At 45.6% G+C, this 25,087-nt stretch overlaps 1 protein-coding gene across 1 annotated transcript in view; it reads right to left on the bottom strand.

The window, feature by feature from the left end:
* Positions 1 to 25,087, bottom strand: part of SMC5 (structural maintenance of chromosomes 5) — a 699,122-nt gene that overhangs the window by 541,240 nt on the left and 132,795 nt on the right. The gene's annotated exons all lie outside the window — the stretch shown is intronic.

The raw sequence follows: 25,087 nt of genomic DNA, 5'->3' as shown, positions 1-25,087 counted from the left end.
GAAGATGTACAGAACACCACCTTGTCCCAAACACTGCAGCAAACTATAACATGCCCAAATATTTTATCTGAAAAGCCTTAGGTTGCAAAATGACAGGAGCAGAAAACATCAGTTTTACGTTTTCTGGGGAGACTCATTTTAAGCTGTCTGATAATCTTTCAAAAGAGTGTGTACCGGCTCTGGTTGTGTTTCTGTGTATAGGAAAGACTGAATTTCTGCTGCTCTCCTGTCCCTCTTTTGTATGCAAGAGAAGCTGATATTGCATCTGTCAACGCTGTACCTGTTCTGTGACTGAGATGAACTGGCACCAGACGGGTGTGATTCACCTATTCTTTCTGCTTTGCATGTGAGGTAGCCATGCACCTTTGTTCTATGTGATGCACATGTTCTCCGTGCTGGTGAGTGCGTGATACTACAACTGATTTCTTCTGCGCCTTTTTACGTACATTGGTTTTCAGATATCCGGCTATATATGTCCATTTTTTTATTTTTTTTAAATACTTCACCTGCTTATAAAAAATATCCAGTGAAATCAGTAAACGCCTTTGGACAGCAATAGCCAGCTCTAACAGGTGCTGTCAACTGTTCAATAACATGCACGTCTGAGCTCCAAGGACTTACCGCTCTGGATGCCGTGTCACTGCAGCAGTGCCCTTATCTTTAGAGGTGTAATGCAATACTGCGACAACCCACTGCAAACAATGCCTATGGGGCTTTAACATTCTCATTGCTAAAAGAGTAACTGCCTAACAATATGCGTGCCATAGCACCTCCCCAAAAATTATTTTCGATAGCAAAAGAGTTCAAGCTTGCTGCTAGCGGCTGGATCCCGCAGGCGCACGGCAGAGGTGCGTGATACGACCCACTAACTGTGCAACCCTACTCACAACTATTGGGCAGATGTGTTCTCTTACATCTAGCTCAGACATCAGTGGGTATGTTTTAGAGTAAGGATCCAGGCTGCGTGCAATGTGTTGGATGCACCCACACCTTTCTCTGACCTGCCCGCTCCCTCCACCAGGCAGGATAAAAAACAGAATTTCGTGCCGCGGTCAATAACCCCTACTAAAAAAGGTACACCACAAATGGACCTTTAAACAATGCCCTTCATAATTACCCCACTCAATGGTACTAATATAATAGTTTTCTAGAGAGTAAAAGAGACTGAGCAGCAAAGTTGCCCCAAGTTACGTGTGGCACCTTCCTTCACTCTCGCTTTTTACCCACCATTGAACTGCATATGGCTATTGTAGTTTCAATTAGTTTCCACGAATGAGGGGGCTCGAAAATCCCGAGCATGCAATGTGCTATGTATGCGTATCACACTTGGCGAGGAGTCATTACTGAGCTACGAGAGGATTGCAGCAGGCACGTACTCATTAACCCACCGAGGTACAAACCGCATACTACAAAATTACACATTCTAGAAAAAGGGAAGCTGCAGATATAAGGCCCAGCAGCTAAAAAGCTAGTGCTTTGTTTGTAAAGGTGACGGGGAACAGCAAAAGCACAAGCTTCACGAGACAATGTAATTCTCCTGGGCAAAACTACATTTAAGATAATGGGTCACTGAGCGCTCCAAAAGATGAAACTTGCACCCAACTACTGAAACTTTAGGAGTTTGAAACGGGAGTGTGAGGCCTACTGTGCAACGTTCTCTCTCAGTGGGAGAACCTGCTGATGCCCAACCTCGACGATTTGGTACGCAACATAAGAAACAGTTGTATATAAAGACGCCCCGCCATCCGAGCAGCAACCGCCTATGAAGGGAGTGGAGCTTGGTGGAGAGGAAAGGGGACCGTTGACCTCAGGGGCACTGTAAGGCACGCACTTACAATCTAGCCAGTTGACACTGCATGCAGTATAGGTAAGTCACCCCTACAGCAGGCCTTACAGCCCTGAGGCAGGGTGCACTATACTACATGTGTGGACATATCTGCATGAGCAGATCTGTCGCAGTGCTGGTCAGTTCAATTACTGCCAGCACAAGTGATCAGGGAAGCCATTTTAAATGTGTGCTGGGCACTGGGCAAAAACGAGTTCCGCAGCTGAATGGTGGCTTCAAACCAAAGGTGTTTGGTATCAAACACCTCATATTAATAAGACCACGCTGATTTCAGTGATGGCTTTATTAACTCATGCGCCCAGAAGAACCCCTAAAAATCTACCAACTATTGGTCCTAGCCAGCCTAACACCAGAGACTAGTTTCTGACCCCTAGGGGTGAGGGCCTTTTCTCTCGGGAGATCGGAAACAAAGCCTGCTCAGCAGAGTGTGATTACACCTCCTCCCATAGGATGACCTGCAAATTAGCATTCCAAGGCATGGAGCTTCAAAGAGCCTAACACCTTTGGTATGCAAATCTGGATATCCTCACAAGAGAGGATGCCGACCCCCCCACCCTGACAATCATCCCGTACCGCGTCCAGGGCCCATTTGGTACCCGCATAGGCGGGAGAATTAGTAGTTAGAAAAGCATGTTCCCCTTCAGGCTAGTTCCACCCCTAAGGTGGGCTGCATGAAGTGAATGCGAGAGTCTGTCATCTTTGTGATGGCAAACTTAGGAACTCTGGGACAGGGTTATGCCCACTTTCCACAGGAAATGGTCCTATAGAAGGCGGAGTGGCCCCAGGGGTCAGTAGCCAATTGGCTACTACCCTTTACTCCCCTATGCCCCTAAACCTAGTATTTAGGGGCGCCCCTGGCACCAGGAAATCAGATCCTGCTGACCCAAAAGAAGACTTGAAAGAAGCAAGACCAGAAGACCGGCAACTGACTGGGAGCCAACCCTGCAGGCCTGTTTGCTGATTTCGACAATTGCGACAAAGACGACTTGTCCTGCAGCTGCTGTGTCTCCAAAGCCCGGGAGACCTGTCAGCACTTCACCCAAGAACCAGGAACTCCAGTGGAGCAGAAAAGCTCAACTGAGCTGCTTCCCAGTATCCTGCAGGCACCCTAAGAGACCTGTGAGTATTCCGGACCGCCAAAAAGCTGACATCGGAAAGCACCACTGCACCCATCCTACCTAGCTTGAGCTGAAGTGGGCCAATGGTGCAAGCGTGGTCCCTCTGCCCTCCAGAGACAAAGCCCACCTTGGACTTTCCGACTGAGAACTCACCAACACCACCTGCAACCTCTGTTTGCAGGCCCTCTTTACTGCAAGTGCTGCCACTGAGGAAAACCAAACGCCTAAAGACAGCTCTGCTCCCCTCGCCCCTGGCCCGTGGAGAAGAGGGCCAAAGGCGTCCACACGCCCGAAAGCATCTTCAGGCCTGAACCCCCTGTTGGTTCAGCACGACTGGCCTCCCAGTGCAAACCTGCAGCTTCTTTTCAAGAAGATCCGATCCCCATAAAATAACATCAGGCAACCAACGCTATTTTGCACCTCTGCACCCGGACGTTCCAGTGCCACCTGGTGTGACCTCTCAGTTCTGCCATGGACCTTGACCCATACTCACCTTAAGTCCAGGAGATTGGTCTTGAAAGTTGCTGTACTCTACCTGTAAGCCGTATTTGGTTTTCCTCCCATAGGATAACATTACAGCCTCTGAAAATTGCACCAAGTGTCGACTTTTGAAAACGTAAACTTTTTTTATCTCGAAACATACTTACCAGATCATATCGATTCTGGTGTCTAAATAGATACAAAAATATGCATTTTCACAAATTGGCATGGATCTCATTATTGAAATGTGGGAATTATTTGACTGTGTGTGTATTATGCAGATGTCTAACACTCCTCTGTGATAAGCCTAAGGCTGTTCCACCACACTACTACCTAGAAGAGCACATTGGGATTGCTAGAGCAAGCTGCTCTCCACTCATAAGGGAATACCTTGATTCTTTGCAAGGTATACGTCTTTTTGGTATACCATATAAAGAATCGGCTTCCTACAATCAGTGAATATGTTTTAGAGTAAACATCTGTTAACTCCAGGCTGGGTGTAATGTGCTGCATCCACACTTTCCTCAGAGCTGCTCGCTCTACCGGGCAGGGTAAAAAACAGAATTCAATGCAGGAATGTCAATTTGCAGGCTCCGAGCAACGTAGGACATAGAAGGGAAAGGAGGGCAACCATAGCACTGGAAGGAGCTGACCCATGGACTAGCAGTAGGAAACAAACGAATCTGGCACCTGACTTCTATGTGTAGTGCTTGTTAACACAGCATGGCAGAAGCAGGGGCAAGCAAAAGCTCCACTTCTACTTCTTCTAAAACGAGCCAGTCCCAGCAAAGTGAACAACACAAGGGAGGACATGGGAAAGACATCAGAGGGCGGGGGACTGCAGTTGGGGTATTGAGTAAAATCACGGGAGCAGGAGGAAGGCAGGGGTGGGGGGATAGGTAGATTTGAAAACAACCAGCAGGAGCTGACACGGAAAAAGGTCATACCACGGTTGGTGCAGGGGGCGGACTACACAGAGAGGGATGAGGGTGAGGATACATGCTCACACAATCTAGATACTCAGTCACACTTTTCCCAACCTAAAAAACGATCTGTGTCCAAACAACAGAAACATTTACAATGTTTATCTTTCGTTGCAGTATTGTGGTTTGGGATATTGTTGCTCAGGTCGAATACACCAGATCTGTGACTGGGGGTGAATATTTCATTTGGTCAGCATTCCATCCATCATCTGTTCTTTTTGCTGTTGTCTCCCTAAGTGGGAAGGGTATTCCCAGACATGGGTCCCTTGCTCACTGTGACACTAGATTTAAGTTAGCCTGGCTGATGAGGGGTGATGCCCCAAAACCGGTGCCAGGATGCTTCTTTCTGGTCTAGGGAGGGCCTGGCTTGGCAGTTCAGGCGGGACTGTTCCCATAGGAAGCAGGGTCCAAACTGAAAATTGGGTAGCGAGCAAAGAAATTATGGATTTAACCCAGATCTGTGACTGGGATGGAATGCTGAACAAATCAAACATTCACTCCATCATCTGTTCTTTTTGGAAGGTAGAAGGTCACTGGCCACAGAAATCAGTACTTGGTCCAAGCTCCACGGCATGGACGAAGACTCGAAACCCAGTAGAAGGAATCCAGGAGCTAGGAGGGGTGCTGACCAATAGGAAGCAAGGAAACAGGAGTGATGTGGGAGCCATCCAATGGTAAGTAATAGGCGAAATCTAGGTCCCTTTTAATTTTTTTACAAGAGATTTTGAAAGCGCTGTGCAGGCGAATCCTAAAAATGGGAAATAACCAGAGAAAACAGCATGCAGCCTTTTACCCCTGTTTAAGTAGGCACATTCACAGAGAGTTCCATCGGATTAATTGGATCAAGAGGATGACATAGGCACAACATAGACTGATGGAATATCTTCTAAAGATTCTATAGAAAAACTAAGCATGTCTTATAGGGAGAAAAGCCGGACACTGCTTGAGTGCTGGAAGGAAAGTATGAGAAGATTAGAAAGCATACAGTGCAGTAATTTAGAATTAGCCCAAACTGAAAACTCAATATTAATTATTAAATAAAACCCAAGTAATAATAAAGGGCAGAAAGCCACACAGTTAGTTGTAAATAAGTCCCCTCTGTTGGACCCAATAATATCTGCAACATCTACATTGACAAAGATGCAACAGCCCAGTGGGAGTGTTATCAACAAAGCGGCAACCAACGGGAATAGAACAGAGTAAATGTGAAGAGAAATAGGGAGTGCAGCAAAAGTAATCTGGGACTTAATAAGCATGTTTCAACCTACAAGTACAGCGACATACCCAGGAACGACAGGCTCACTGCAGGTACCATATCATTACCATATAGCACACCAGCTGACGAAAGAGGATAGTTTACTGAATGTGTTCCCCAAGTATCCAACACATGGAAACCATGATATAATATATAGGGGGAATTAGTTACAACTGTTCTCTGCACTGCCAGGCCTGAAGAAATATCCCTCATCTGATATTCACTCTGTAGCATTCTGCAGGGGAGAAATTGGAGATATCAACGAATGCATGAATCCCACACTGTCTAGCAGCGAGATTTAAGCCAAAATACGATCTCACAAGGCAGCTCTTGAACCACAGCGTTTTCAGATAAGGAACCCTCCGATTATTCGATACCCAGAAGTGCTTTCTCGATTGGCCCAGAAGGGACAGTCATCAATGCAAATGGGTCGGAGGAATGTCTGATTGTAAAGGCCCTGGATTCATTGGTAATCCCTTTCAAGGGATATCGATTTCAAGATGCCTTGTGAAGACAGAGTACATCAGCAATACCAGATTTGTGCAACAAAAAAAATGATCAACGACCCTAGCATAGAAAGCCTCCCATGACCTGGTGATGGAAATCAGAACTCGAACTCAGTTTTAACTACTACATTCAGGAATGTCAGAGACTAACAACTGGATCAAAAGACTGGATTTATTAAAAGAATTGCAACATGCTAAGATAGTATGTTTTCAAGAAACCTGGCAGCAATCAGTGTCCGAGTCAAAATCATAATGAATATTATACCCCAACTGAACCGTCGGAAAAAGGGGGCCACCAATCTGGTGGTGTGGCAATATAGATACAAAAGATCCTGGGAGTAGAAGTCACTGTATCACAGAGCAAAAGGCGATAATATCATCATTAAATTACATTCCTGCAACACTGTTCCGCCTGTACCAACTCCTATAATCATCAGAATTATTTTTAAAAACCTGCACCCAACAAAGAAAAAAGTCCATCAAAAACTTCAGCGCAAGTGGTACAAAACAACGTACTGACCTACCCTGATGCATTGTGGTTGCTCACAGGCGACTTCAATTGAAACCTGGTGGTGCAAACATTCCAAACCTCGTGGCAACAAGTAGTGGACTCTGAGATGGGAATCCACCGTATAGTAAAGAATAGTTCCAGGGAAGTGCAGGGCCATTTCTCGCTGGCCAGCACTCTGAACAACTTCGGACTCTATGCAATGAATGGCAGATTTACAACTGATCAGCCCGTCTTCATACATTTAATCTTGGGTAATACAGATTCAACATTAGATTACATTTGGATCACAGTCACCCATTTCCTGTGAACAACAAGCATTTGCAATGCAATAGGTCTCACAATTGCAAGATTTTGAGCTATTGGCATTGTAAATGACAATGCTTTTTATTTGTGTTTAAAAAACCTGCAATAATAAAAGGCATTGTCATTTACAATACCAATAGGTAAAAGTTTCTAAAATGCAAGACCTACTGGATTGCAAATGATTGTTGTTTACAACCGTCCCATGCTGCGCTTTCATTTTAACAGAGGCTACGCCCCTTTCTTTAGATGAGCCGTGTCTAAAGAAAGGTCTGCGGCCGCTATTAAAGTTAAAGTGCGGTATGGGGCACTTTTACCATAAAAGCATTTGTTTGTCAAGTTGACAAACAAATGTTTTTTTTGGGGGGGGGGTAAAAGCGCCCCTTGTAAGTGTGCATGGTGCGCTGAATGTTGCAGGAACATATGCTGTGCCTGCAGTAGGAGAAACCATTAAAGAAAATAGTGCTTACAGAGTAAATAAGACATATGGTGTAACAATCGAAGTAAAAGGGCCAGTCCTCAGGGAGGTTAGAAATGAAGATAAGGCGGTACTAAGGAGGGACTAACAAGTCTATTAATGAATCAGAAGCCAGCATTTTATGAAGGACAATGACACAAGCCAATGACAAATATGGGGGGGCGAGTGGGTGGGGCTTCAAGTGCATACTCCAATACAGCTTGGCTAGCAGAAGTGATGAAGGTGCCCCCTACAAATACACATTTTATATTAAGGAAGCGAAGCATGCAGTTAGCTGGCTCACCATCTGCACCAAGAAATATGATAACCGCATAAACCTCTCCACGCTTCAGCCGAGTTGCAAGGCCCGAATCAAAATCCTCAAACTCTTACAAATAACTCCCTTTTACACCCGACTGCTGCCACATAATCTTACCATACTTTACGATACTTGAGTCGGAAGGCAATCACTTTAGTGTCTATGCCTCAAAATTCCATAACCAACTCGCACACTCTAGCAGCCATGTTGTCTCTCAAGAACTCCGGTTGGGCCTAAAAAGTGTGAGTCTTTAAACAACTGGACAGTCTGGCCCATGCAGCCAACTAACTCCAATTGAGACTGCAAACAGTGTCTGGATATGCTATAACCTGGGACACTGGAATTATACAATTATGTGGTTGTGCTGTTTTCCGCATCATTATGGATTTGCTGATTTTTTCATATAATCCATTATCTGCTGCATACTCTGTGGATTTTAACAAAACAAATTTCATTTCTAGCACAAACGCATCAAAAGTTACTAAAAACGCAGCTACACTTGCACTTTTTTGTTGTTCAGTGCTATATTTGGGTGTGAAACGTGTACCGAGGGGAAACCTTTGCCCAGAAGTGTTAGCAAGGGTAAAAATGTCAAAATAATGAAGTAACACTATCACAAAATGTGCCACATTACGCAGCATAATTAGCTTTTTCTTGCTACAAGATTTACTCAACCCTGCGTCATAACTTGGTCCTCTTCTACCGCATGATTCCAGAGGCCCTGGCTAAATAACCTCCAACGTGCGTCACAGTAATAAACTGACCGGAGACTGTGTGCCGCGAAAGGCCGTTGTTGTGCATACCCCAATGTGCCCTGTTAGCTACAATGCCCCTGCGGTCGTCTGGCCTCTGTGCCTGCGACAGGCTCTGCTGGGCCTTGAGCCCTGCCCTGTGGCTGCCGCCAGCCTTAAGGCTCCTCTGAGCGCCGTCAACCCAGCAGCCTTCTGTGTGTCAAAGATTTGATTAATTGCTTCAGGGGGTGGGCGGGAGGGCAAGAAGAGGGGAGACTTCTATCGTCTCGAAGTCAGTCCATGGAGGAGGTCACAGGCCCGCAAGTAGTGCTGAACTTCCAAACACTTACTCGCACTTCAAGGTACAGCTCCGAGCGTGGCTGAAGAGACAAAATGGAAGCCTGTGACAGAGCACTGACAAGGAACGGGCGAGGCAACATTAAACTATTTGAGAAGGGAAGAAGAAAATAAAGAGAGAGAAGAAGAAAAGACATAAAAGAAACGAAAGGCCAGTGAGTGCGAAGGCACGGTAGGTCGGCATGACGACAACGGGAGGGAAGGACTGAATGTTTAAGGGCTCTTTAAAGGTTAAGGGGCACGATCCGTTAGTTCAGAAACAGATAGTTTTTAATTGGTAACCTTTAAAAGGGCCATGTTTGACAACAGTGGCACGAGATCCCAGGAGCCTGCTATGACTCTGCACTGGTATGACCCAGGAACCAAGTAGTGACTCCTGAAGAAAAGTGTCGGCACCCGCATTTAAACTTAAGATATTTAAAGCGCAGGTGCCGCTATTGTAAGCAAAATTAAATAAATAGAAAAAAAGGCTTGCAGCTGCAGTAGGCGAACGCAAGTTACAAAAGAATAGCTCGGCAGCCAATAGTGCTGAGGCTGCCGCAATGTTAAACAAGCTGTCGCCATTGCGCGAATGAAAAAAAAAGTGCTTACCGACTAAATTGAAGGATACAGTCTAACGCCGCAAGTAAACAATCCACTCCTGATGGGCGGTCCTAAAAGGAGACAGGGCGGTAACAAGGAGGGACTAAAGTCTCCTTTTCAACTCACCATTTACCATGGACGATGACGTCAGCCAATGAAAAAGATGGGCGGGGTTTCCACTCCACTTCTAAAACATACCCTACAACAATATGCCTCGCAGAGAGAGCAGTGCATGCGCGCTGCAAAGCTCGGCGAGACCTACAAAATGGTCAAGTTGTGCACACAGGCAGCCGCGATCATGGAATACACTCCAGCGCCGATTACTAGTGAGCTTGTGTTAGAAGGATCCCATTCAGCAACCAGGTAATCAAATGGAAATTACGGCCATTAAGAAAATAAGGTGGCGACTAGCGCCTCAGGAAGAGGAAACCATTAAATTGACAAATTCCTTGGTCAGTCTGAGCAAGGAGAACAGAGTCTCAACAGAAACTTGGCCCATTATATAAACAGGATACCAGAAAGGTTTCAAAGCACCAGAGTCCCAGCTGATAAAACAAAGATGGAAGCCGAATAAGCCCACAATGATACGAGGGAAATAATTTGATTATAAAGAAGAGTTAATTGTAGAGCAAGGTTCCTGGCGAGAAATAGACAAAATGAGTTAGCACTGATAACAATTAGGTCTGCACTGAGATAATTCAGAAAGAAGAGATCGGAATTACATCAACTACAAGAAGTAAAACAGTGGATAAAGCTCCATAAAGCCGCAAAATCCACTAATACAGCGTTTCCCAAACTGTGGTCCGCGGACCCCCAGGGGTCCGTGAGACATTCCCAGGGGGTCTACAGGACTCGAGTGCCTGTCGTCGTAGTGAAAAATGAAACGCACATGCATCCTCACAGCACACAAGAGCTGTGAATGTTGGTGCAGGGGCGGCGAGACCACAATAATACAATTGGGAGGCAGGGGTAGCGAGTGGGCAGTCAGGGGGGCGGGGCCGCCGGGGGCACAGCGGCTGGGGAAACGAGTGGAACAGAAGGCAAAAGGGGCACAAAAACAAGGAAAAAACGAATGGCACAGAAGGCAGAATGGCCCAAAAAAACGAGTGGAACAGAGGGCAGAAGGGCACAAAAAACGAGTGGCACAGAGGGCAGAAAGGCACAAAAAACGAGTGGAACAGAGGGCAGCAGGGCATAAAAAACGAGGGAAAAATGAGTGGAACAGAGGGCAGAAAGACACAAAAAACGAGTGGTACAGTAGGCAAAAGGGGCACAAAAACAATGAAAAAACGAGTGGCACAGAAGGCAGAAGGGCACAAAAAAACGAGTGGAACAGAGGGCAGAAGGGCACAAAAAACAAGGGAATAGACGAGTGGCACAGAGGGCAGAAAGGCACAAAAAACGAGTGGAACAGAGGGCAGAAGGGCACAAAAAATGAGGGAAAAGCGAGTGGAACAGAGGGCAGAAAGGCACAAAAAACGAGGGAAAAACGAGTGGCACAGAGGGCAGAAAGGCACAAAAAAACGAGTGGAACAGAGGGCAGAAAGGCACTAAAAACGAGTGGAACAGAGGGCAGAAGGGCACAAAAAATGAGGGAAAAGTGAGTGGCACAGAGGGCAGAATGGCACAAAAAACGAGTGGAACAGAGGGCAGAAGGGCACAAAAAACGAGGGAAAAGCGAGTGGAACAGAGGGCAGAAAGGCACAAAAAAACTAGGGAAAAACAAGTGGAACAGAGGGCAGAAAGGCACAAAAAAACTAGGGAAAAACAAGTGGAACAGAGGGCAGAAAGGCACAAAAAACTAGCGGAACTGAGGGCAGAAAGGCACAAAAAACGAGGGAAAAACGAGTGGAACAGAAGGAGAAGGGCACAAAAAACGAGTGAACAGAAGGCAAAAGGAGCGGCACAGAGGGCAGACGGGCACAAAAAACGAGTGGCACAGAGGCAAAATACAGAATACAGAAATATAGGGGCAGCTAATGAGGGATAAAATCGATCTTCTACATTCGTATTAGTCTTTTGGGTTAGCACGATGTATCTATATTTACATGCATATTATAAAATACATAAATTAGTTATGTCAATGCAGGAACTTCCTTTCGTCTCTTGCATTATATTTCTTTCATACGCAAACTGAGAACCAAACAGACTCCATTTTGTCTGTACATGTATTAGACTCGAACGGTGGTCACGTGTCACTCCCCAGCAGCCGAATAGGCCCTGTTGGTTGAGTTACACCGCCAGCTGAATTCATACTATTTTTTCTTGATCTGAGACCCAAGGTGGCATCTGGTTTCAGAGGTGATAAGCGCATTCATGGAGGCGCCGTACTCGTGATCCCAGGCACCGAGACGGAAGGGAGTCCCCCTCCCGATCCTCCTCAATAATAGCAGACGCCGACTTCTAAATGAGCTTTGTGTGCCATATATGGTCTTTCCTTTAAACTACTGTGCCTACCAGTAATTTTCCATGTACGGTGATCTCATGTAACGCAATGAAAGTATATATGCCATGTATTGAGTGTGAATCGGCAGTCTTCTCCACGCACTGGCTGAGTGACGTCAGAGGGGCTCCTCTATAGAGTATTGGTTGTCTAATAAACGACTGACTTTTCTTCCCTGCCAACTGATTGATTATTTGGTAAGACTATTCGTGGGGGATAATGGTAGGTATAGCTCCATTGATTAATTTTGAAATATGTCAGTTGGCGACTCTGGTGGGACTCCGCGTTTGGGGTCGTCCTCCCGTAACACGCGGTGAGAAAGGACAAATGAAGGGTTACTCTGGTCGAGGGGGTGGACTGACTAACGATTCTGGCTGAACTCCACTCTCACGATCAGAGAGCCCCAGCTGCTAGAGACCCTTCGCCGGAGTCCTCGGGCGTAACCCAGGAGCTGACCGTGTTGGTCCTCAGGAGTGGGCAGTGGAGAACACGCAATCATACCTGTGTGCACCTGTCAGGATCCACGTGCCTCATAAGAAGAAACTCGTAAAAAGAAGCCCATGCTGGAAATCGTCTTTGCGGTGTTTATTGAGGCGCTGCAGTGCTCAGCCATGTTGGGAAGGCAGTGTCCGATCCCCACCGAACAAAACATCATGTAGTAGTCTAGTTGTTTGTGCAGTGGCGAGATTTGTAGAGAATGCGCATGCGCGCGCCTCGCTCTGCGCACTTCAACCGGCTTCCTTCGTCCGACAGGAGCATTCAGCGCTCGCTGTCATTTCTGACTGAAAAGAAGTGTTGCTGAAGGAATTCGTTTCTGCCTTCTTCCTTATGTTAACAGGGAAGTAGGAAATGACATTTTGGCTCAAGCAATAAGAGCGTGTAGTAATTAATTTTTTCTCCTCAGAGAATTCGCGCCACAGTGTTGTTTGAAGACATCGTTTAGAGCATTCATCTGGAGCAGAGGAGCAGGTTTCTTAGGAGCGTCTTCAGTGAAGAGAAGACCTTGAATTTCAAGTAAGAGTGTTTATTCGATGTTATCTCGAGTCTAAGGCTATGACTGAGGTGATGTGAACTTCGGACCACAAGAGCTCTGAAGTAAAGAGGATCCTTGAGCCTTGTTGAGACTGGTTAATCTTAGAATGCAATGAGCCTTGACTCGACAGAGACTTCAGAGCATCCAGTATCCGTGTGCTATTAGAGACAATTAATCATCTGTTAATTGAAGCTGGCAATCCATGTATTTGGCCGTTTGACTTTCCTCTGGTCAGCTCCCCTTTACAAGAACATTCAGAGACTGTTTGAACAGATTAGCAACCTTTGATTGAGACTTTGATGGTGATCCCAGCGCTTAGTATTCAACAAGGTGTCAGCCTGTTCTTTCAGTGAATCAGATCGTGCAACATTCCAGACAAACATAATTAGGGAGGAGCTAGCTTCTAGTTAGACACTGGTAAGGATTTCCTCTTAGTTTAAAAGCAGAGAATGCAAGTAAACATTATCTAGTGTGTCAGGAATTAATAAGAATTTTGCCTTTCAGCGCAATTCCAGACCAGACCAGGTTGGAGCCAGTGTCCGAAGCAAGTCTCTCTTTGTTTGTCTTCCACTTCCCCTTTCCCCCGCGGGGTTGATTCTGTGGACAGCGAATTCTAGTTTGTCCTAGGAGTTACCCCTGAGGAGGATTTGGGGTAAGAGCTTCTGTTCCTGAGGGGGCCGCTCCAGTGTATCCTTTGAACTTGACAGATTGAAGTGCCCACCTCTTAATTGAGGATTCAGGCCCCCTCCTGAGCAGAAAATGGTGGAGAGTTTTGACCTAAAAGCTTTAACTACAGTGTCGAGAAATATGCAGGAACAGCTTAACAACTCCTTAGAAGAAAACAAGGCCCTAAGAGAAGAAGTTAGGAGATCAAGGCAGGAGTCCACTCAAACTCGTCAAAGGTTAGATGATTTAGAATCGTCTAGGTCATTATTTAACGGTAACATCCCTGCATCCCAACCTTCGTCCTCAGCGGGCATCTCCACCCAGGTGATCCATTCCATTTCCCCTGTAATTCCGTTAGCTTCCCCAGAGAGGTATGGTGGGGACCCTATGAAGGCGCAACTTTTTTTGACACAGTGTTCGTTACACTTCTTGTGTCGTCCGGTCATTTTTACAGACGACCAAGCTAAAGTGGCATTCATTTTGTCGTACTTGACAGGAGATGCGGCTGCATGGTCCATGTCCTTGGTCACCAGGAACGATCCAATTCTAACCAACTACGCCGACTTTAAGGTAGAATTTGAGCGAATATTTGATCGTAGGTCAGCGTCGCAGGCTACAGACAATGAGTTATTGGATCTCAAGCAAGGAAATAGAGATTTAGTTGGATACTTAGCAAATTTCAACAAGTTAGTAGTGGAAACCAATTGGCCAGAAACAAAAAGAGCTGCAATTTTTTACAGAGGCCTTCGAGATGACCTTAAAGATGCTCTAGCTCAAATTCCTCAAAGACCTACAGAAATCTCTGATCTTATAGATTTGGTGTTACAATTGGATCATCGGCTCAGTGAGCGCCGGAATGAAAAGAAGAAAGATTTTCGCTTCATACCCCCACGATTTGACAGAGTAAAAAGTGAACCTTCGAAAAGTTCAGAAGCAGCTTCCTCAGAAGAACCCATGCAAATAGGCTCTGTGCGGGGACCTCTTACAAAGGAAGAAAAAGAGCGGAGAAGAAGTTCTCAATTATGTCTATATTGTGGGGGTGCAGGACATTTTGTTAAAGAGTGTTCCAAAAGACCAAAAACCCCCTTGCCAGTAAAAGATCGGCTTCGCCCGTAGATAGAGTCGCACGGGTGGAAGCGTTCTCAAAGACGACTCCAGGAAGACAACATATTATGAATACTTTGCAGTCTGCGGCTCCTCATTTGATAGCTGTTTTTGTAGTTAAATTCCGTGACCAGGAGTTACACGAGGTGTCTGTAATGATTGATTCAGGGGCCACAGGGAACTTTTGTGACCTCAAATATGCCAAGCAAAATGGAATTCGACCAGTCCAAAAACTTGTGCCGGAGGCAGTTCGAGCAGTAGACGGCACCAACTTGTCGTCAGGTCCAATTACCCATGAAACGGAGATGGTGTTGTTAACGGGGTTGAAAGGACATTCGGAGTGGATAACGTTCAATTTAATAGATGCGCCCCAGTTTCAATTGATCCTTGGTCTGCCTTTGTTGACTGAACACAACCCACGCATAGATTGGAGTAAGAGAACCATAGAAATGGATTCTTCGTATTGCAGAGAAAATTGTTTTGATATTCAAGAAACTAAGGAAGAGTCAGCTCCAGTAAAGATTTTAGCCTCTAGCCGCTCAGCTCAAATCTGTGCCTTGGAAACTAAGGAAATTCCCGAGCAATACCAAGATCTAGCGGTGGTTTTTGACAAAAAAGGTGCAGAGCAATTACCTCCTCATCGCCCTTATGACTGTAAAATTGAAATTGAGCCTGGAGCTATTTTACCCTGTAGCAGAATCTATGCCCTCACTGAAAAGGAAAATCGGTATCTAAAAGAATACTTGGACAAACACCTGGCAAATGGATTCATACGCCCATCCCAGTCTCCGGTGTCATCTCCTCTGTTTTTCATTCCAAAACGTGATGGGGATCTTCGGGCTTGCATAGACTATAGAGCGGTTAACGAAGTAACAGTTAAGAACCGTTATCCTCTCCCGTTGATTTCAGTGTTACTCGATCAAGTTAAAGATGCCAAGATCTATACGAAGCTGGATCTCAGAGGGGCATATCATTTGATTCGGGTGGCCTCTGGAGATGAATGGAAAACGGCGTTCAGAACGCGATATGGATTATTTGAGTATTGCGTAATGCCCTATGGATTATGTAACGCTCCCGCTGCCTTTCAGCACTTCGTAAATGATGTGCTGGGAGAATTTTTGGACAGAGTTGCAGTTGTCTACATAGATGACATTCTAATTTTTTCGAATAGTGAGGAAGAGCACATCCCGCATGTGAGAGCGATTTTGGCAAAACTACTAGAAAATCACCTCTATGTGAAGCTGGAAAAATGCGCTTTTCATGTTACTCGAGTAGAATTTTTGGGGTTTGTGCTATCCCCTGATGGAGTGAGTATGGACACCACCAAGGTTAAGGCAGTACAGGATTGGCCCTCCCCGAAATCAGTCAAGGAGGTTCAGAGTTTTTTGGGATTTTCAAATTTTTACCGAAGATTTATTTCAGACTTTTCGCAGAAAGTGATTCCCATAACTCGTTTACTGAAGAAGGGGGTCAAATTCATTTGGAACATTGAAGCAGAGAACGCCTTTCAGTTTCTTAAAGATTCGTTTACAAAAGCACCTATTCTGTTGCATCCTCGAATGGAGGACCCCTTTTTTGTGGAAGCAGATGCCTCTGATGGAGCAATAGGAGGAATTTTGTCACAACGGCATCCAACTTCTGGACAGCTGCATCCGGTGGCTTATTACTCTAGAAAATTGAGCCCCCCAGAGTGCAATTATTCTATTGCGGACAAAGAACTGCTAGCGGTCAAAAATGCGTTTGAGGAGTGGCGTCATTATTTAATGGGAGCCAGACACAAGATAACAGTTTTTACTGATCACAGAAATTTACAATTCTTAAGATCTGCTCGAACTCTCACAGCCCGGCAGTTACGTTGGTCCTTATTTTTTGCTGATTTTGATTTCATAATTACCTTTCGACCAGGAAAAAGTAATGCAAAAGCAGATGCCTTGTCTCAGATTGATTCGGGTTCTCCAGACGTTGAAAAAGAGCCTCAGAACATCATCTCAGAAGAAAAAATTGTGTCGGCCGTGAATTCTTCGGAAATGGTAGACAAGTTACAGAAATCTATGACAGTCCAAGAGATGGAGAATTGGTCCAAACAGGCGGAGGGTCGAGAAGTTAAGAGTGGAGTTCCTTATCAGGATAACCGCATATTTCTCCCAACATCGGAGCTTCAAGAATAGGCCATGGAATCCTGTCATGACAGTTTGTTAGCAGGCCATAAAGGAATTCGCAAGCCTACAGAGTTGGTGGAAAGGAATTTTTGGTGGCCAGGCATGAGATCTCAGGTGTGACAATTTGTGACCACTTGTGAACGGTGTTTAAGGGGAAAGTCAGAGAGAAGGCCTCCTCAGGGTAAGTTGAGGCCATTACCAACTCCGCCTCATCCTTGGCATACAGTGTCCATGGATCTTATTGTGGAGCTACCCCCAAGTCATGGGTTCACCACAGTACTGGTATTTGTAGACGTTCTTTCGAAAATGGCACACTTTATCCCCCTGAAGAAAACTCCAGATGCCCCCCTTTTGGCTCAGCTTTTTGTCCAACACATTGTGCGCCTTCATGGGATTCCCAAGGTATTGGTTTCGGACAGAGGCACACAGTTTGTTTCACACTTTTGGAAGGCCTTCACTGCTAAATTAGGAATTGACACTCGTTTTTCCACCAGTTATCATTCAGAAACGGATGGCCAGACGGAAAGAGTGAACCAGGAGCTTGAGCAGTACCTACGTCTATACCTTTTGGATCAGAAGATGGACTGGTCTGAATTGGTGTGGGCGGCAGAGTTTGCTTATAATAATGCCGTTCACTCTTCCACTGGTTACTCCCCCTTTTATGTAAACTATGGTAGACATCCCACTCTTATTGTGGAAAAAGAGGAGAGTCCAGTCCCGGCAGTGGAAAGAAAGGTTAGCGAAATGCAGAAATCCCTTTTTCAAGTCAAAAGAAATTTAGGAAAGGCAAAAGAATCTTACAAAAAACACGCAGATAAAAAGAGAAGAGAAGATCCAGACTTTCAGGCAGGAGATAGAGTGTGGTTATCTATGAAGAATTTAAAGCTTAAGATAAATCGAAAATTTCAACCTCGATTCTAAGGCCCATTCAAGGTAGAAAAGATGTTAAACCCAGTCACAGTTAAACTTCAATTGCCCTCTTATCTCAAGGTCCACCCAACTTTTCATGTTTCCCTGTTAAAAAGGAGTCCACCTAAGTTGAGAGTTCGTTTAGCACCAAAACCCATTCAGGTAGACACACACGAAGAGTTTGAGGTACATAAAGTCTTAGATTCCAAAGTGAAGAGAGGCACACTGTACTATCTGATTGACTGGAAGAACTTTGGCCCGGAGGAAAGATCGTGGGAGCCTTATGAAAACATTCATGCTCCAAAACTCCTTCGGGAGTTTCACGAGGCCAATCCTTCTAAACCCAAACAGGAGGGAACATTCTTGGTGGGAGGTACTGTCAGGATCCACGTGCCTCATAAGAAGAAACTCGTAAAAAGAAGCACATGCTGGAAATCGTCTTTGCGGTGTTTATTGAGGCGCTGCAGTGCTCAGCCATGTTGGGAAGGCAGTGTCCGATCCCCACCGAACAAAACATCATGTAGCAGTCTAGTTGTTTGTGCAGTGGCGAGATTTGTAGAGAATGCGCATGCGCGCGCCTCGCTCTGCGCACTTTAACCGGCTTCCTTCGTCCGACAGGAGCATTCAGCGCTCGCTGTCATTTCTGACTGAAAAGAAATGTTGCTGAAGGAATTCGTTTCTGCCTTCTTCCTTATGTTAACAGGGAAGTAGGAAATGACATTTTGGCTCAAGCAATAAGAGCGTGTAGTAATTAATTTTTTCTCCTCAGAGAATTCGCGCCACAGTGTTGTTTGAAGACATCGTTTAGAGCATTCATCTGGAGCAGAGGAGCAGGTTTCTTAGGAGCGTCTTCAGTGAAGTGAAGACCTTGAATTTCAAGTAAGAGTGTTTATTCGATGTTATCTCGAGTCTAAGGCTATGACTGAGGTGATGTGAACTTCGGACCACAAGAGCTCTGAAGTAAAGAGGATCCTTGAGCCTTGTTGAGACTGGTTAATCTTAGAATGCAATGAGCCTTGACTCGACAGAGACTTCAGAGCATCCAGTATCCGTGTGCTATTAGAGACAATTAATCATCTGTTAATTGAAGCTGGCAATCCATGTATTTGGCCGTTTGACTTTCCTCTGGTCAGCTCCCCTTTTCAAGAACATTCAGAGACTGTTTGAACAGATTAGCAACCTTTGATTGAGACTTTGATGGTGATCCCAGCGCTTAGTATTCAACAAGGTGTCAGCCTGTTCTTTCAGTGAATCAGATCGTGCAACATTCCAGACAAACATAATTAGGGAGGAGCTAGCTTCTAGTTAGACACTGGTAAGGATTTCCTCTTAGTTTAAAAGCAGAGAATGCAAGTAAACATTATCTAGTGTGTCAGGAATTAATAAGAATTTTGCCTTTCAGCGCAATTCCAGACCAGACCAGGTTGGAGCCAGTGTCCGAAGCAAGTCTCTCTTTGTTTGTCTTCCACTTCCCCTTTCCCCCGCGGGGTTGATTCTGTGGACAGCGAATTCTAGTTTGTCCCAGGAGTTACCCCTGAGGAGGATTTGGGGTAAGAGCTTCTGTTCCTGAGGGGGCCGCTCCAGTGTATCCTTTGAACTTGACAGCACCAGGTGAGTGTATTATTTTGGTGTCTTTGGATTACGCTGTTGAGCGGCGTTTGGAAACAGTTAACTGTATTTGGCTGGTGGTCGGTGTGCAACGGAAAACTTTGGAGGTCTGACGGGGTGGCATTGAGGCTGCACGGGCAGATGCTCCACGGACTTGTTTGGTGAACAATAGAGGTTTTCGATCAGACGCCTTGGTGTGGCACGTGTGGTGCGCACCCGGCCGGACAGTTCTCGGAAAGGCCCGTAGTTGCAACTGGGTAGCCTTTTGGACATATCTGAAGCGGCGCTAAGGTAGCGGGCTCAGTCAGAATAGTACTGAAGGTGAACCAGGGAGACTATGGGTTGGTCGGTAGGCCGGTCTGTGGTTAATTCCTGTCTGATGGCCTCTTGGTAGTCTCCGGACTGCCTGTTTCTGGTATCCGTTGGTCTGGTGATTGGAAATATACGAGTTCTCCACGAACGGGAGTCGACGGGCTCCGTTCTTTGGTTGTTTGGTTCTGCAAAAGGACATGTCAATGTAAAATATTGTATGTTTTGTTAGTTTTTCTATGTGACAGATCCTGTTTGAAGAGAGATTGAATCTGAGTGAACATGGGCATGTTTTGAGAGCTTGTGAAAGGATGTATTGTTGATAAATAAAATGTTGTGCTTTAGCAAAATATGTTTTGGATGTTGTTGCCGCCGTAAGAGCGGACGGTTGGTTGAGAGCCAGCCTGCCCCGCCAGAGGGCAGTCCAAATGTTGATATGTATGTGAAACATGGCCTTACGCCTATTTTGTTTAATAATTAATGGCACAAGTACACAAAGGATAATGTGGAATTACAATGGCCTTTAACAGGATCATTTGATGAGAAAAAGATACAGTATTTGCAGGATCGACTATTCGCCAAAAGAAGCCGGCAGGCAATGTTCGATTTGTTAAAGCTGTGGCAGAAAGAGGCGAAACGCCGTTGTATAAGGGAAGAGAAATTACTTAAAGTGAAAATGGTCAGACTATAACGCAGAAGGCTGTAGCATATATGATAGGGAACAAACTGAGAGAAATGTTGAATGTATAGATAGGCAGTTTAGGCTATAGGTGGATAAAAGTAACACGGCTCGGACTGAGCCAGAGGATGAAATTGAGGACTTATTGAATGTGCGTCCCCCGTCTCCTAATGCTCCACAACGAGTATACCCTGCGATACCACTTGTAAATGCCCCCGCCTTGTACGCCCCACAAGCCACGGCCGTTGCTGCGGCCTCTATGCCTGTGGGGCCAATGTTCACTCCCGCTTCCCCAGTACCAGCCACGGCAATATTATTGACCAGTGGCCCGTCTCCTCACATTATGTCCTCTAGAACGTTAGCTTCACCGGCCACGGCCTGGCCTTCCCTGTCAGCCACATCGACACCCGCTATGATTGATTCGACCCCCTCCCATGCCTCCGGGACTTTGGGCGCCCGACGGCTGTATACCCGCAATACGGTGGTCTCGAAGGAAAAAGATGGTGATAGACCAAACATTCCAATGGGTGCGGAATGCCATCTACACAATTACAGATATATGGGGGACCATGCAGGATTATGAACCAGTTATGCAGCAATATGCTTTAGAGACTATGGCCAACCGTCTAATTTCCCTATGGGAGCAATGTTTCACGGATGGAAGAGCCCCGCAGGTCCTATATGACATTGTGGATCGGGCACACAAATTTGAATTAGGATTAGAAGATGTATATGGGAATCTGAGGACCTTAATGAAGTATCGAGAAAGGTTGTTTACTAAATGCCTGAGTTGGGATACTCAACATCCCATGCGGGAAGTGCATCCGATTTATCACCCGAAATCCCCAAGGTCAGAGACAATGGTTATCAAGTTATTCAAGCTCGCGTTGAAGCCCGATTCCAAGAACAATGGGTTTATACCCCTTGGAAAAGAAGTGAGGATCTCTCCCTGAAGTCCCAGTTGCCTGACCCTTAGAAAAATCCCACTGCTTATTATTAGGAACTCACTGAGGCCGCTTCATCTGCCGTGATGACCTTAGCTGATATTGAATTCTTTTTCGGGTTACTGGTACCTGTCGACGTATGGCGACATGTACATGATCATCCTCATGTTAACGAGTTGGGAGGAACTTGGGACCAAGGACCGGAAACCCGGAGATAAACAAAGACCGAAAAATGTAGCTTTGCCGAGTCGGATTATCACATATATCATTCTTTAATTTCACCCCAGAGGGTGGATTGGGATAAACTAACTGCCTGTAAACAAAAGAAGGATGAGAGTGTATCAGATTTCTTCACTAGATTTGAAGGGGTGTTTATTGATTTTAGTGGGCAAGATTTGTCAGTGGAAGGTGGGGTAAGATTATTCGTAAATCTGTTTGTGACTAATCTGTTGCCCGAAATATCTGCCCAGCTCCAGGCAGCCGAAAGCACTTGGACCACCTCTACTCCTTCTGTTATTTTGAGTATGGCCCAATATTACGAACATAGGGAAAACAAGACTAAAGATAAGTCTGACAAAAAGCTGAAGGACCTTAAGACTCGAGTGTTATTACAGCAAGTAGCCCGAGGACGGGGGAGAGACGCAGTAGGAAGAGGATTTGTTCCAAGAGGGGCGCGAGTAGGACGGGGAGGAGGCCCAGCTGTTACATTGGGAGCAAACCAATTTGCTTACCGTAAACAGGAAGGGCATACGCGTAGGACAACCAGGGACAGAGCAGCGGCCGAGTGGCAGTACCCGTCGATCAGAGAGGGCATTATGTTAAAGGACAATTAATGGGAACTGTTGCAGATTTTCTAGTAGACACGGGTGCAATGAATAGTTTGATTGCTCGATCACTGGTCCCAGGGGCTGCTCTGTCCGGGCAAAATAATATTTCGGTCTGGTTTTCTGGAATCCCGGTAGTAAACCTAATTTCTAAGCCTCTCCCGCTTACCGTAGGTTGAGTCACGGTGGATTCCCCATTGTTGTTGACGTCACATTGTGGGGAACATATTTTGGGATTGGACCTGCTGAAGAAATTGCATACAAAAATGTATTGTTCTCCTGATGGAGTGTATTTAACTATTCAATCGCCTGGTCAGCACACTTGGCAGAGTTTTGCGAAAAATTAACCCCTCCCTCCTGAGTTGGCTTTCATTCCATCTACATTGTGTGCGACAGGTGAAACGGACGTTGGCCTTTTGAATGTTCTGCCAGTCTCTATTAATTTAAAACCGAATGTTCGTTTGCCCCGTATTCCACAGTACAAGATCTCACCGGCTGGTGAGAAGGCATTGTTGACGATCATACAGGACCTCATTGACAAGGGTGTAGTGGAAGAAACGGTTTCCAATATTTGTAATAGCCCTATATTACCAATTTTGAAAAAGGCCCCTACAGGAAGTGGCCCTGATTATGCTGCCACTTATAGTTTTGTAATTGACCTGCGCAAAGTTAATAAAGTAGTAGTTCCTCAATATCCTGTGGTTTCAGATATTACCACCATTCTCACCATGATTCCCACAACAGCTAAGTTTTTCTCCGTTATAGACTTGAAGAATGCTTTCTTTAGCATTCCAATACACCCTGATAGCCGTCATATCTTCGGCTTCTCGTTATCAGGGCGCAGCTTTAGATTTTGATGCGCCCCTCAGGGCTATACGGAGAGTCCTAGTATTTACAGTCAAGCTTTGAAAGTACTTTTAGACTAATTGACTTTGCCCCCAGGGAACGTCCTCCTCCAATATATGGACGATTTATTGGTGGCCTCAGACACGGAGGAAGGCTGTAAGGAAGCTACGGTTAAATTATTGTTGTACTTAGCAGCGAATGGTAATAAAGTGTCTCTTTCGAAGTTTCAAAAAAAAAAAAGGGAGGAAACTAACTCCTGACCGTGTGTCTACTATTTTTAACATGCCTGTTCCTCGTACTCAACGTGATGTTCGCGCATTTCTGGGCATAACTTTTTACTGTCGCCAGTGGATTCCTAATTTTTCCCTTCTTACTAAACCTCTTTTGTATCTAACCACTAAGGATGTGCATGAACCTCTACCTTGGACTGATGAGTGTCAGGAGGCTTTCGATTCTCTGAAAACTGCTTTCTGTTCGGCTCCTGTCTTAGGGACTCCGGACTACCGAAAGCCTTTTGTGCTTTACGTACACGAGGTGGACAATTGTTCTCTTTCTGTGTTAACACAAGGATTTGGTGGTAAGCAAAGGCCTTATTTTTCGGCAGTATTGGACTATGTTGCCAGAGCACTTCCTAGCTGTTTGAGGGCTACTGCCGCAGTGGCGGTGGCCATCCGACAGTCGGAAGGACTCGTCTTAAATTCTGACCTCACAGTGATGGTACCGCACGCTGTGGACACTCTTGAATAAAACTAAGACTCAGCACCTTACGAGTGCACGACTTACTGGATACAAACTAACTTTATTTGCTCCCCATATCACTATCAAAAGGTGTGCCACTCTGAATCCAGCCACGTTACTACCCCTCCCTTCGGATGAGCCAAACAATGACATACATGATTGTATATTTCGGACTGAGGAAGAAACGAAGGGACGGGTGGACCTCACAGACACAGCCCTATCTGAACCCCAAGGGGAGTTGTATGTGGATGGCTCCTGTTTCAAGTTGCCAGATGGCACAACAACAGCTGCTTACGCAATCACCACTCTTTGCACTATAGTTGAGGCTTCTCGGGGTCCCAATCGTTCGGCACAAGCAGCTGAGTTAATAGCACTGCTGCGAGCCTGTGAGTTAAGCGAGGGATTGGGGGTAATCATTTACACAGATAGCCAATACGCCTTTGGCGTGGCTCATAGGTTTGGAAAATTGTGGGCCGAAAGGGGATTTCTCACCTAACATGGCCCTTTGATTTTAAGGTTGCTAACTGCTTTGACACTGCCCCAGAAAGTAGCAATTGTGAAATGTAGTGCACACAAGGCAATAGTGGATAATGTAGGAGAAGGGAATGCTTTTGCTGATCAAATAGCGAAGGAGACAGCTAGATCTAAAGTGTCTCCCATGTATGTAAGTTCAGCTGGATGGGTCGGGGAGTCTGGTCTGATTGATAACACCATGGAAAGTGTCCGAGAAATACAAAAAGAAGCTACCCCTGCTGAACTGTCCAGTTGGGAAAATGAGGTGGGGAGGTTGTATGATAATGGTTGTTGGATTGACTTAAGTGAGAAACAAAGGTGGATGCTCCCCAATGCATTTGTTAATGCTGTAGTAACTATGGTTCATGGAACAGCGCATGTTGGAACAAAGGGTATTTGTAGGAGAGTAGGGTCTGCTATCCTATGGTCACCCCAAATTTATGCTTTTTGCTTCACTGGTTTTCGACTTACTGAGGCTGTGGGCCTGCTAATCAGACCCCCAGCCTGCTGTTCTCTCTCTAAATTAGTAATACATGTGCTATAGGTACATACCACAATTGGAAATGGACTCCTTGTCAGCCCCTGTACCATGCACTATAGGTGCTCAGGGCATAGGTGCCACCAAGGCCTACCAGGGGCTGCAGCATATCTTTTGCCACCCCTGGCTAGTTCTCAAATTGACACAACTGGCTGATCACTCAGCTGGGGCAAGATGGTGTAATCACCTCTTGCTTAGATATAGTATACCTATATCTAAACCTATATCTGGACACATATAAACCTGTGAGTCACTCCTATGGAAGGCCTTATCAATCCTGGAGGCAGAGTGCGTGGTTTAATGTGAGATGGAGCTCTAGCATGAGCTGA

Source organism: Lissotriton helveticus, chromosome 2_1 (genome assembly GCF_964261635.1).
Source record: "Lissotriton helveticus chromosome 2_1, aLisHel1.1, whole genome shotgun sequence".
Taxonomy (NCBI): Eukaryota; Metazoa; Chordata; class Amphibia; order Caudata; family Salamandridae; genus Lissotriton; species Lissotriton helveticus.
This window is presented reverse-complemented; position numbering and strand designations above follow the sequence as displayed.